Source organism: Coregonus lavaretus (assembly GCF_964263955.1).
Source record: "Coregonus lavaretus genome assembly, contig: SUPER_35_unloc_3, whole genome shotgun sequence".
NCBI classification, from domain to species: domain Eukaryota; kingdom Metazoa; phylum Chordata; class Actinopteri; order Salmoniformes; family Salmonidae; genus Coregonus; species Coregonus lavaretus.
Window position 1 is genome coordinate 1,772,706 of NW_028167179.1, and position 13,647 is coordinate 1,786,352.

A 13,647-nucleotide genomic window follows, 5' to 3' on the forward strand; every position below is an offset into this window, starting at 1 on the left:
CAGCGCTTTATTGGCTTCGCCAACTACTATCAGAGGTTTATTCCGGGGCTTTGGCAAGGTCGCAGCTCCCATTACATCTCTGTTGAAGGGTGGGCCGTCCCGGCTCCGCTGGTCTGCTGAGGTGGACAGGGCCTTCAGTAATTTGAGGGGTCTGTTCACCTCAGCCCCGGTACTGGCCCACCCCGGTCCATCACTACCTTTCATAGTGGAGGTGGATGCGTCCGAGGTAGGGATAGGCGCTGTCCTATCTCAATGCTCGGGCACGCCACCCAAGCTCCGCCCCTGTGCCTTCTTCTCTAAGAAGCTCTACCAGGCGGAGCAGAACTACGATGTTGGTGATCGGGAGCTGTTGGCTGTTGTCCGAGCGCTGACCGTGTGGAGGCATTGGCTCGAAGGGGCGAAACACCCTTTCCTCGTCTAGACGGACCACCGTAACCTGGAGTACATCCGGGCAGCGAGGAGGCTGAATCCTCGCCAGGCCAGCTGGGCCCTATTCTTCACCTGGTTTGATTCCACACTATCATACATCCCAAGTACGAAGAACGTGAAGGCAGACGCATTGTCACGGCTGTATGACAGAGAGGAGAGGCCCAGAGACAACACCCCCATACTCCCGGCCTCCTGCATTGTGGCGCCGGTAGTATGGGCGATGGACGCGGATATAGAGCAGGCGTTACGAACAGAGCCATCTCCACCTCAGTGTCCAGCTGGGCTGCAGTACGTGCCTGCTCTTATCCGTGACCGTCTGATCTACTGGGCACACATGTCACCCTCCTCTGGTCACCCAGGTATCAGTCGTACAGTGTGCTACCTGACCGGAAAGTACTGGTGGCCTACCTTGGCTAAGGACGTGAGGGTGTATGTCTCCTCCTGCTCGGTGTGCGCCCAGAGTAAGGCACCTAGGCACCTCCTAGTGGGTAAGTTACAACCTTTACCAGTTCCACAACGACCATGGTCTCACCTGAGTGTTGAGTTCCTTACCGATCTTCCCCTCTCCCAAGGTAACACCACCATCCTGGTCGTTGTGGACCGCTTTTCCAAGGCCTGCCGCCTCCTTCCTCTGCCCGGTCTCCCCACGGCCCTGCAAACTGTGGAGGCCCTGTTTACACACGTCTTCCGGCACTACGGGGTACCAGAGGATATAGTGTCTGACCGGGGTCCCCAGTTCACATCCAAGGTCTGGAAGGCGTTCATGAAATGTCTGACCTCTGGTTTCCACCCCGAGTCTAATGGGCAGGTGGAACAGGTAAATCAGGATCTGGGTAGGTTCCTGCGGTCCTACTGCCAGGACTAGCCGGGGGAGTGGTCGGTGTTCTTGCCATGGGCCGAATATGCCCAGAACTCTCTCCTTCACTCCTCCACTAACCTAAAGCCATTCCAATGTGTTTTAGGTCACCAACCGGTTCTGGCACCGTGGCACCAGAGCCAGACCGAGGCTCCTGCGGTGGCTGACTGGTTTCGGCGTGCGGAGAAGACGTGGGACACTGCCCACGTCCACCTCCAACGCGCCGTGCGTCGTCAGAAGGCCAACGCTGACCACCACTGCAGTGAGGCCCCGGTCTTCGTACCGGGTGATCGGGTCTGGCTCTCGACCCGGAATCTGCCCCTCTGCCTGCCCTGCCGGAAGCTGAGCCCGCGGTTTGTGTCACGACTTCCTCCGAAGCTGCCTCCCCTCCTTGTTCGGGCAGGCTTCGGCGTTCCTCGTCACCGGCCTTCTAGCCACTGCCGCTCCATATCTCATCATTCCATTTGTCTTGTCAATTACAGGAGATGTAAGCAGGTGTGTTGTTATTCCCCTCAATAGTACGTGTACGTGCTCAACCGAGCACTGGAACAAATGCTACAGCATAAAATTACATTCTAGACAATTCTGTGCTTCCAACTTTGTGCCAACAATTTGGGGAAGGCCCTTTTCTGTTTCAGCATGACAATGCCCCCGTGCGCAAAGCAAGGTCCATACAGAAATGGTTTGTCGAGATCAGTGTGGAAGAACTTGACTGGCCTGCACAGAGCCCTGAATTGGAACACCGACTGCGAGCCCGGCCAAATTGCCCAACATCAGTGCCCGACCTCACTAATGCTCTTGTGGCTGAATGGAAGCAAGTCCCCACAGTAATGTTCCAACATCTAGTGGAAAGCCTTCCCAGAAGAGTGGAGGCTGTTATAGCTGCGAAGGTGGGACCAACTCCATATTAATGCCCATGATTTTGGAATGAGATGTACGACGAGCAGGTGTCCACATACTTTTAGTAATGTACTGTATGTACTTCAATGTGAATAGTGATGCACCTGGCTCTACAATTATATACAAACAATAGAACTTCTGTTTACATACTAAAACACTCATTATAATGTATAAATTTGACCAAGTAATTGACAATAAAAACTCCATATGTAGAGTTTTCTCTGCCACGCTTGTAAAGTCTATTTTGTAACCTCTTCCTGCAGGTGGTTGGCTGGAGGCTAACAGAGGAGACTGGGCAGTCATCTTGGATTCCCAGACTGCTGCAGCCAATGGCCCAGGGGACGACATCACCGAGCAGGCCAGGACCAGAGGCGACATAGTGGAGGTCAGTGGATGGGACAGCTTCCTCAACTCTGGGCTGGGGAACAACACTGTTAACCACAACTAGAAACAGTCTAACTTAGTCTCCATAACAACAGACTGGCTGAGACCAGGGCGAAGCGTAGATTTGGTTTGCGGTGTCGGGGAGGTGTCCGTATGAGAACAGACACAGACTCGGCTAGCGATGCTCCGTCCTGCTCCTATAGTTGTGATTCAGAGAGACTGATGGCGCCTCAGGTTAACCCCCTAACAGCTGCTACCTTCAGCCTGCCTTCTATAGGATCTATCAACTGGAAAATGGACCCTGCGACAACACAGACACTCCCTGGCCTTCGTCCTCCTCACACTCTCCTAATGTTAAACCAGACCTCAGACAATGCCAGTGCCTCAACACTAAATGGCTACACAAGCCGACTGACAAATGACAGTAGTAGTAATGCTATCAGTAGATCCGGTGGCAAAGGGAAGCGTTTCCCATGTTCATTCTGTGGGAAAGCCTTCAGTTTCCCCAAACAGGTGGAGATCCACCAGAGAATGCACACAGGGGGAAAAATTGTTTGGCTGCCACCTGTGCCGGGCCAGTTTCTCCCACTCGTCCAGCCTGAAGAGGCACCCTAGAGTCCACACAGGGGAGATATCCTACAGCTGCCCCAGTGTGAGAAGAGGTTCTCCCACCAGCACCAACTGAAGATGCAGCTGAAGGTCCACATAGGAGAGAGGCCGTTCGCCTGTACGCACTGCAGGAAGAGGTTCTCAGAGAGGAGCTACCTCAGGATACACCAGCAGAAAATGCAGACGGCCCCTGTATAGAGTATAGTGGCATGTAATATTGTACTTGTTAGTTTGTTTGTAGTTCATTCTGTTGGTTTTGGATGTTTTAGGGAACTGGATGAGGTGAACTGAGGAAAGAATGAGTATGATGAGGCAGAGTAGATGATATGGTGATGGTTGGTGTGATGGTATCTGTAAAAATGCTTCAATGATGAAAGTGACAACCTTTTCCTATTCTTTGATGCTGGTGTTTTATAATGAGGAAATTATAGTGCTTTAATTCATGTTTACTTGACATAAAAGTAGTGAAGCTGTGTGTAATGTAATGTTGAACCTTTTCCAAAGTATTCTAAAATTAATTTTATCAAAGCGAGGGTACCAGATTTACAGAAAAGGTAAAGTGTTAACATAGTGTTATGATGAGTTTCTAGGGTATGAAGTAATTAAGAATGTAATGATATACTTAGACACTTTTTTCCCTAATTAAAATACAAATAAATTTATAACATTTATGACATGCGTTTTTCTGGATTTTTTGTTGTTGTTATTCTGTCTCTCACTGTTCAAATAAACCTACCATTAAAATTATAGACTGATCATTTCTTTGTCAGTATGCAAACGTACAAAATCAGCAGGGGATCAAATACTTTTTTCCCTCACTGTACATACTAATGATTCACTTAAATCACTCAGTCATCTTATAAATTATAACCCAAAACCAAATTACTTAACTCAACCAAATTTAAAATGACAATCCTTATTGATTCACTTTATCCTTATCAATGAAAATTAAAACCCTCAACTTTATCACCCATTACACCTGTCAGAATGTACACTTATATTAACATACATTATAAAAATCCATAATTCTATTATGACTTTCCTCATCCTGATAATAAATACAGATCATTATCTCAATGCATTCTTAATACTATTAATTTAGCAGTGTATATACAGTTAAAGTCGGAAGTTTACATACAGTGGGGAGAACAAGTATTTGATACACTGCCGATTTTGCAGGTTTTCCAACTTACAAAGCATGTAGAGGTCTGTAATTTTTATCATAGGTACACTTCAACTGTGAGAGATGGAATATAAAACAAAAATCCAGAAAATCACATTGTATGATTTTTAAGTAATTCATTTGCATTTTATTGCATGACATAAGTATTTGATACATCAGAAAAGCAGAACTTAATATTTGGTACATAAACCTTTGTTTGCAATTACAGAGATCATACGTTTCCTGTAGGTCTTGACCAGGTTTGCACACACTGCAGCAGGGATTTTGGCCCACTCCTCCATTCAGACCTTCTCCAGATCCATCAGGTTTCGGGGTTGTCGCTGGGCAATACAGACTTTCAGCTCCCTCCAAAGATTTTCTATTAGGTTCAGGTCTGGAGACTGGCTAGGCCACTCCAGGACCTTGAGATGCTTCTTACAGAGCCACTCCTTAGTTGCCCTGGCTGTGTGTTTCGGGTCGTTGTCATGCTGGAAGACCCAGCCACGACCCATCTTCAATGCTCTTACTGAGGGAAGGAGGTTGTTGGCCAAGATCTCGCGATACATGGCCCCATCCATCCTCACCTCGATACGGTGCAGTCGTCCTGTCCCCTTTGCAGAAAAGCATCCCCAAAGAATGATGTTTCCACCTCCATGCTTCACGGTTGGGATGGTGTTCTTGGGGTTGTACTCATCCTTCTTCTTCCTCCAAACACGGCGAGTGGAGTTTAGACCAAAAAGCTCTATTTTTGTCTCATCAGACCACATGACCTTCTCCCATTCCTCCTCTGGATCATCCAGATGGTCATTGGCAAACTTCAGACGGGCCTGGACATGCGCTGGCTTGAGCAGGGGGACCTTGCGTGCGCTGCAGGATTTTAATCCATGACGGCGTAGTGTGTTACTAATGGTTTTCTTTGAGACTGTGGTCCCAGCTCTCTTCAGGTCATTGACCAGGTCCTGCCGTGTAGTTCTGGGCTGATCCCTCACCTTCCTCATGATCATTGATGCCCCACGAGGTGAGATCTTGCATGGAGCCCCAGACCGAGGGTGATTGACCATCATCTTGAACTTCTTCCATTTTCTAATAATTGCGCCAACAGTTGTTGCCTTCTCACCAAGCTGCTTGCCTATTGTCCTGTAGCCCATCCCAGCCTTGTGCAGGTCTACAATTGTATCCCTGGTGTCCTTACACAGTTCTCTGGTCTTGGCCATTGTGGAGAGGTTGGAGTCTGTTTGATTGAGTGTGTGGACAGGTGTCTTTTATACAGGTAACGAGTTCAAACAGGTGCAGTTAATACAGGTAATGAGTGGAGAACAGGAGGGCTTCTTAAAGAAAAACTAACAGGTCTGTGAGAGACGGAATTCTTACTGGTTGGTAGGTGATCAAATACTTATGTCATGCAATAAAATGCAAATTATTACTTAAAAATCATACAATGTGATTTTCTGGATTTTTGTTTTAGATTCCGTCTCTCACAGTTGAAGTGTACCTATGATAAAAATGACAGACCTCTACATGTTTTGTAAGTAGGAAAACCTGCAAAATCGGCAGTGTTTCAAATACTTGTTCTCCCCACTGTATATAAAAATTGTTTGATACGTTGTCTCCTACTTTCCCCTTAACATAATACTATAGTAGACTTCCATCAATCCTGGAAAAAAAACTCCCACTCAGAAGACACTAGATAATACCATGTTTCATTAAGATCACTACACCTTCTAATATAAACCTATAACCCCTTTCTAGTAATTTAATAATCACTACCTGTTGCATTTATGTTTTACAATAATAACCTATTGTTTAATAACTTCATAACTTACAAAACATGTTTACTTAATCCATCAGCCTAATAGTAACAACTATCTCCCAATGTTCAACATACCATAAACAGATTATCGTTTTTAGAATTAATGAACTGTCTGCATAACTCACTGTTGTTTAAACAAACTATAGAATTTAATAATAATAATAAAGAATTGTCAAAGAACGTTCCATATTCAACTCTCTAGATATGTTCTTCACATTATCCCAATGCGTCCAACATATTTACATTTACATTTACGTCATTTAGCAGACGCTCTTATCCAGAGCGACTTACAAATAGACATGTCAATATAGCCCACTATCACTACTTCCTTTCACCCTCTTACGAAATCATGTCATTAGTAAATTGTCTCCACAAAGCACTACTACCTAATAACATATTTTCATTTACCTAATTATATTATTCCTAAATTATAGTCAAAACCAACAAAATATCTATTCAGAGATATGCAACTTTAATTACTATGTTATACTATCCGCTATGTGTTGGTAAGACAATCTCTTCCACATAATGTTATCAAGTCACCTAGTGATCTAGGTCAATAGCATCAATGTAAAAGTTTTACTTTCTGTCCCTACCTGGTCTTGAACCAGGAACCCTCTGTACACATCGACAACAACCACTCTCGAAACACCATTACCCGTCGCGCCACAAAATCTACGGTCCTTGCAAAGCACGTTAAACAACTACTTCCACGTCGCATAGCAAGTTACGTCACCACTCTCAATGTCACTAGTTCTCACCACTAACTAGCTAGCCCTTTCACACCAAACATTCAACCCCCTATGACTTCCTTCTCCACAGCAACCACTGATCCTTGTACACCTAACGTAACCCATAATGTCCCTTACAGCGCTCTCACGTTTCAGCGAGCCCCAATGTTTAACACCCACAGACAAAAACATGTAAATTCTTCAATTTTTTTACTAGTAGACAAAATAACATTCTCAAACAGCGTTCTGCATTTATCTCTACCATAGGGTTTAAAAACTAACGTAACAACATTAATAATATGCCATTAACCATCCTAAATTGCTGTAGTAACGTCATGTTTGGTTCAGTTTATCTATTACGATAGTATGTCCATAATACTTCTGTATTGACCTCAACCAAAAGTTGCCATAGTCCTCAGTCAATGTTATATTTCCTTTTATTCTCCTAATTCCCCTATTTCACTTCCCATGAAGATAAGACATTTGCTTCTCTGTGCGTCCTAAACTACATTATATTTCCCCTTTAATCAACTAAGATCATAGCCACAACTCTTATGAAACCACCAAACTGCCATTATTAGAATACAGCAGATGTAGGTAACTGTCCTTTCTAAGGAGGCTACAAGTAAGACCAAACACTTGCTGTATTTTACCATCATATATTTAATTTATCCATATTATCAATATCCAATTTATTTATAGACATTACGCCACCATTCTCAATCGTTTAATCTAGCCAACCCTTAGTGAATGCCAAAAAAAATATGACTACCACGCAATCGTCTCTCTATACCTGTTATAGAGTCTCTCTATACCTGCCCACTCTCTTTATGATGCATCTTGCATCAAGGGTGCATCATTTTATGATGTATCTTACATCAAGAGTGCCTTGCCCACTCTCTTTATGATGTATCTTACATCAATGGTGCCCTGCGCTCATTTTCATTTATAATGTACCTTTAAGGGAATAATACCCACTCTTTATGATGTACTTTTACATCACGGATGCCCTGCGCCCACTCGTTTGTCCTCTGTTGCCTTTACTCAGTACTTTGAACACACCCTATTTTTGAATCATAACACCATGTCATAGTCCTATTTGATATTCTCCCTACATCCCTTACATAACTCAACACCACTCATCGTCCCCCTTTAAAATATAGAATTGTAAATGTTCGTTACAGCTTAGCTTTACCACAGATAAGCAGAATTTGACATAATCCCCAAAAAATGAAAGTCTGTTTACCTGTTAGTTTGGCTGTGAACTGCATCCTGTTCGTTTAGACGCCAATCTGTTATGAGGAGTTTCTAGGGTATCAAGTAATTAAGAATGTAATGATATACTTAGACACTTTTGATGGGGAGTTAATATAAGATATTTAATATGGTACCATGGTTAGTTATAACAGACGAAGGACATGGCCCTGCCTCTGCCATCTTCCTAACTCCAGAACAAAGAGATCCCTCAGCTTATATACACTCTGTTACAAGTCTCTTCACTAACATCTGGTACCCATCATGGGCACTCCCTTCTCTTTGATGTTATTACTCTTTACCCCCAAGTCATATATCCTGTCCATCAATCATTTCTAAGATCAATATCAGTAATCTCCTTTGACATAAGGAATACAGACTCTGTGACACCAAACCACTTATCTACCAACTCTCCCCTGGCTCACACAACGCTATGCAATGACATCATTACACATAGGGTAAGTAAATCCATTTGAATTCAATCACTTTTTGAACGAAACCTTCCATAGATATTTACCCATTGTAGAATTGCTCAGAACTTGACTTTCTGGACCTGAATGCCAAAACATTCACGAGATAAAGGGGCTTAAAGTTGACCCATTTTGCACATCCCACCACACTATGAGACATCCATGTCTTCATCACTGGAAAATATAAACGGTTGAGATTGATATGATGCCAAAATAAAAAGTGACCTTTTTAAAAAATCTTTAACGTCAATGATCTAAAAACGTGTAAAAGCTGGGTTTTTTCATCTGAGGTTTTTGTGTTTTGCCCGCCATCGGTTGAGACACAACATGCTCTTGAATATAGTCAGGGTGGGTGTCATTTCAATCATAGAAATAGAAGATACAGTGCCTTCAGAAAGTATTCACACCCCTTTACTTTTTCCAAATTCTGTTGTGTTACAGCCTAAATTAAAAATAGATTAAATTGAGATTTTATGTCACTGATCTACACACAATAACCCATAATGTCAAAGTGGAATTTTGTCTTTAGAAATGTTTACGAATTAATTAAAATGATAAGCTGAAATGTCTTGAGTCAATAAGTAGTTTAGGCTTGTCATGGCAAGCCTAAATAAGTTCAGGAGTAAAACTGCTTAACAAATCCCATAAGTTGTATGGACTCATTCTGTGTTCAATAATAATGGTTAACATGATTTGTCAATGACTACCCCATCTCTGGACCCCAAACATACAATTATCTGTAAGTTCCTTCAATCAAGTAGTGAATTTCAAACACAGATTGAACCACAAAGACCAGGGAGGTTTTTCAATGCCTCGCAAAGAACGGCAACGATTTGTAGATGTGAAAAAAATGAATAAAATAAAACTCCCTTTGAGCATGGTGAAGTTAGTAATTAGGCTTTTGATGGTGTATAAATGCCAGTCACTACAAAGATACAGGCATCAGATAGGAAGGAAACTGCTAAGGGATTTCACCATGAGGCCGATGGTGATTTTAAAACAGTTACAGAGTTTAATGGTTGTGATATGAGAGAACTGAGGATTGATCAACAACATTGTAATTACTCCACAATACTAACCTAAATGACAAAGTGAAAAGAAGGAAACCTGTACAGAATAAAAATATTCCAAAACATGCATCCTGTTTGCAACAAGGCAAACAATGTGGCAAATAAATTTACTTTATGTCCTGAATAGAAAGCGTTATGTTTGGGGAAAATCCAACATAACACATTACTGAGTACCACTCTTCATATTTTCAAGCATGGTGGTGGCTGCATCATATTATGGGTATGCTTGTCATCGGCAAGGACTAGGGAGTTTTTTTAGGATAAACAGAAATGGAATACAGCTAAGCACAGGCAAATCCTAGAGGAAAACCTAGTTCAGTCTGCTTTCCAACATACACTGGGAGACAAATTCACCTTTCAGCAGGACAATAACCTAAAACACAAGGCCAAATCTACGCTAGAGTTGCTTACCAAGACGACATTGAATGTTCCTGAGTGGATTAGTTACAGTTTTGACTTAAATCGGCTTGAGAATCTATGGGAAGACTTGAAAATGGCTGTCTAACAATGTTCAACAACCAACTTGAGAGAGCTTGAAGAATTTGTAAAAGAATAATGGGCAAATATTGTACAGTTCAGGTGTGCAAATCTCATAGAGACGTACTCAAAAAGACTCACAGCTTTAATCACTGCCAAAGGTGTTTCTGCACCCCTTCCCACTACTTTGGCCCCAACAGGTCCTATTCTAGGCCGTCGGCCTGGGAGGCTGGAAACCCTTCTCTCAAAGCCCCTGTAGTTCTTCTGCACCAAAATCTCTGATACCCAAAAACTTCTCTACTACTGCTACTACCAATTCAATCTTCTGGGATTTCCGTTCCATCTGTGCGGTGCAATTAATGAAAATAGCAATAAATGGCAAGAAGCCAACCTTACTAAAGCACAAACTGTTCGGGTCACTCTATACTGGCCTACTAGTCACAGGGGTCCTCTCAGGCTCCCTCACCCTTTTCCCACCATCCTCTACTTTCCTCACTGCCTCAGCATATGACACTTTCTGCACTGCTTTCACCCTGGACACTTAAATCTGTCTCACTCGCACAGGACATTATTGATCCCCAGCAACATGGCCACCCCCACAATTGACACACTCCACTTGTTCCATCGAAACAACACACTCGTTTGTCCCATCCCCTCCAGTACACTTCTCACACCTCTGAATCTCCCTCCTACATACTGCTGCAACATGACCATAAACTTGACACCTGAAACACGGTAGTGGGCTCGTAACAAAAGCTATCACGGGATAAGTTATATACCCTAGCATGACTTTATCCGGCAAACACTCTGAATCAAAATTCAGAACGACAGACAGGGTCTCCTCAGTCTTGCGCTTGCCACAGGGTCTGCGCACCAAACGGCATGTATCACAGACAACGAGGATCCCCAACTTCAGTTGATCCACCTTAACACTCAACCCCACCCCAGTTATCACTCCTTTCAGCTGCGCTGTGCTCCAGAGAGCAAAGCAGGACACTGCTTTCATCCCGAGTCTCGAAACGCGCAGCACTGTCTTCCTCTGAGCAGCAGACATACCAAAAAATCAACACAAGTCCACCTCTGGATACTTTGATCGAATTGACAGAATCCAACTCCTTCTTCAACCAGCCTGATACCACAAACGAATCGGCCAAAAGGCATGGATCTACTTTCTCCACGAATTGTACTCCCACTGGGCCAGAGAAATCTATGGCATTTTCCTGATCATTGGGGTGAGGCTCGGAAGCCTTCACCTCACCTGACGATGCAAGTTATTTCTCCTCACTTTTGTCAGAATCAATTTCAAGTTCACTATCCGTCGACTACTCAGGGTCTACAGACGCGTAACGTGCATTTTTCTCTCCTGTACTTGACCCAAAGGAGAAAGTACTCAGCTTGTATAACATGCATTTTTCTCTCCTGCACTTGACCCAAAGGAGAAAGTACTCAGCTTGTATTTCGCAGTCGGTTTGGGTTTGGACCTTGCACCCTTCTTTCTGCTTTGTTTCTTCTCGCCATCTGCCCTCTTCCTCGCCCGGTCCTCCGACATGATGACTTCCATCTCCGTGTGGGACTTCAGAAACGTCTACAGGTTGCGCGCACACATACCATTTGAGACGCAAAATTACCATCAGAGACGCACGCGCATGCGCTTTGAGGTTCGCAGACCACATGGTGTCAGCGCGCATAATCTGCAGCATTAGTGGATACTTTCAGGGCAGGTCTACCGGTGACTAAGTGACTTTTCATAGCAGGTTAGGATAATTAGGTTAAGGAAAGGGATAGCTAAAATTATCCAAGACGCTACTCGAAAATATCTAGCTACAACCAGGTCTGCCCTGACAACAGTCTTGTTTTCAACTAATACAGTCGTGGTCAAAAGTCTTGAGAATGACACAAGTATTGGTCTCCACAAAGTTTGCTGCCTCAGTGCTTGATGATGGCAATTTGCATATACTCCAGAATGTCATGAAGAGTGATCAGATGAATTGCAATTAATTGCAAAGTTCCTGGCAGCTTCATGAAAATGAACTTAATCCCAAAAAAACATTTCCACTGCATTTCAGTCCTGCCACAAAAGGACCAGCTGCCATCATGTCAGTGATTGTCTCGTTAACACAAGTGAGAGTGTTGATGAGGACAAGGCTGGAGATCATTCTGTCATGCTGATTGAGTCAGAATAACAGACTGGAAGCTTTAAAAGGAGGGTGGTGCTTGAAATCATTGTTCTTCCTCTGTCAACCACGGTTACCTGCAAGGAAACACGTGCCGTCATCATTGCTTTGCACAAAAAGGGCTTCACAGGCAAGGATATTGCTGCTAGTAAGATTGCACCTAAATCAACCATTTATCGGATCATCAAGAACTTCAAGGAGAGAGGTTCAATTGTTGTGAAGAAGGCGTCAGGGCGCCCAAGAAAGTCCAGCAAGCACCAGGACCGTCTCCTAAAGTTGATTCAGCTGCGGGATCAGGGCACCACCAGTGCAGAGCTTGCTCAGGAATGGCAGCAGGCAGGTGTGAGTGCATCTGCACTCACAGTGAGGCGAAGACTTTTGGAGGATGGCCTAGTGTCAAGAAGGGCAGCAAAGAGGCCACTTCTCTCCAGGAAAAACTTCAGGGACAGAGTCATTTTCTCTGATGAATCCCCTTTCCGATTGTTTGGGCCATCCGGAAAACACCTTGTCCGGAGAAGACAAGGTGAGCGCTACCATCAGTCCTGTGTCATGCCAACAGTAAAGCATCCTGAGACCATTCATGTGTGGGGTTGCTTCTCAGCCAAGGGAGTGGGCTCACTCACAATTTTGCCTAAGAACACATCCATGAATAAAGAATGGTACCAACACATCCTCAGAGAGCTCACAACCATCCAAGAACAGTTTGGTGACGACCAATGCCTTTTCCAGCATGATGGAGCACCTTGCCATAAGGCAAAAGTGATAACTAAGTGGCTCGGGGAACAAAACATCGACATTTTGGGTCCATGGCCAGGAAACTCCCCAGACCTTAATCCCATTGAGAACTTGTGGTTGATCCTCAAGAGGCGGGTGGACAAACAAAAACCCACAGCTTCTGACAAACTCCAAGCATTGATTATGCAAGAATGGGCTGCCATCAGTCAGGATGTGGCCCAGAAGTTAATTGACAGCATGCCAGGGCGGATTGCAGAGGTCTTGAAAAAGAAGGGTCAACACTGCAAATATTGACTCTTTGCATAAACTCAATGTTATTGTCAATGAAAGCCTTTGACACTTATGGAATACTTGTAATTATACTTCAGTGTACCATAGTAACTACTAACATAAAGATCTAAGAACACTGAAGCAGCAAACTTTGTGGAGACCAATACTTGTGTCATTCTCAAAATCTTTGACCACGACTGTACAATTCGACGCTGGATGCTTCTCTTTTCTTGTGACCAATGTGCAATCCGGACTCCGACCTGCGAAGGGCAGCAATACGCAACACAGCGTCTAGTCTGCCGGAAATTCACGCGAA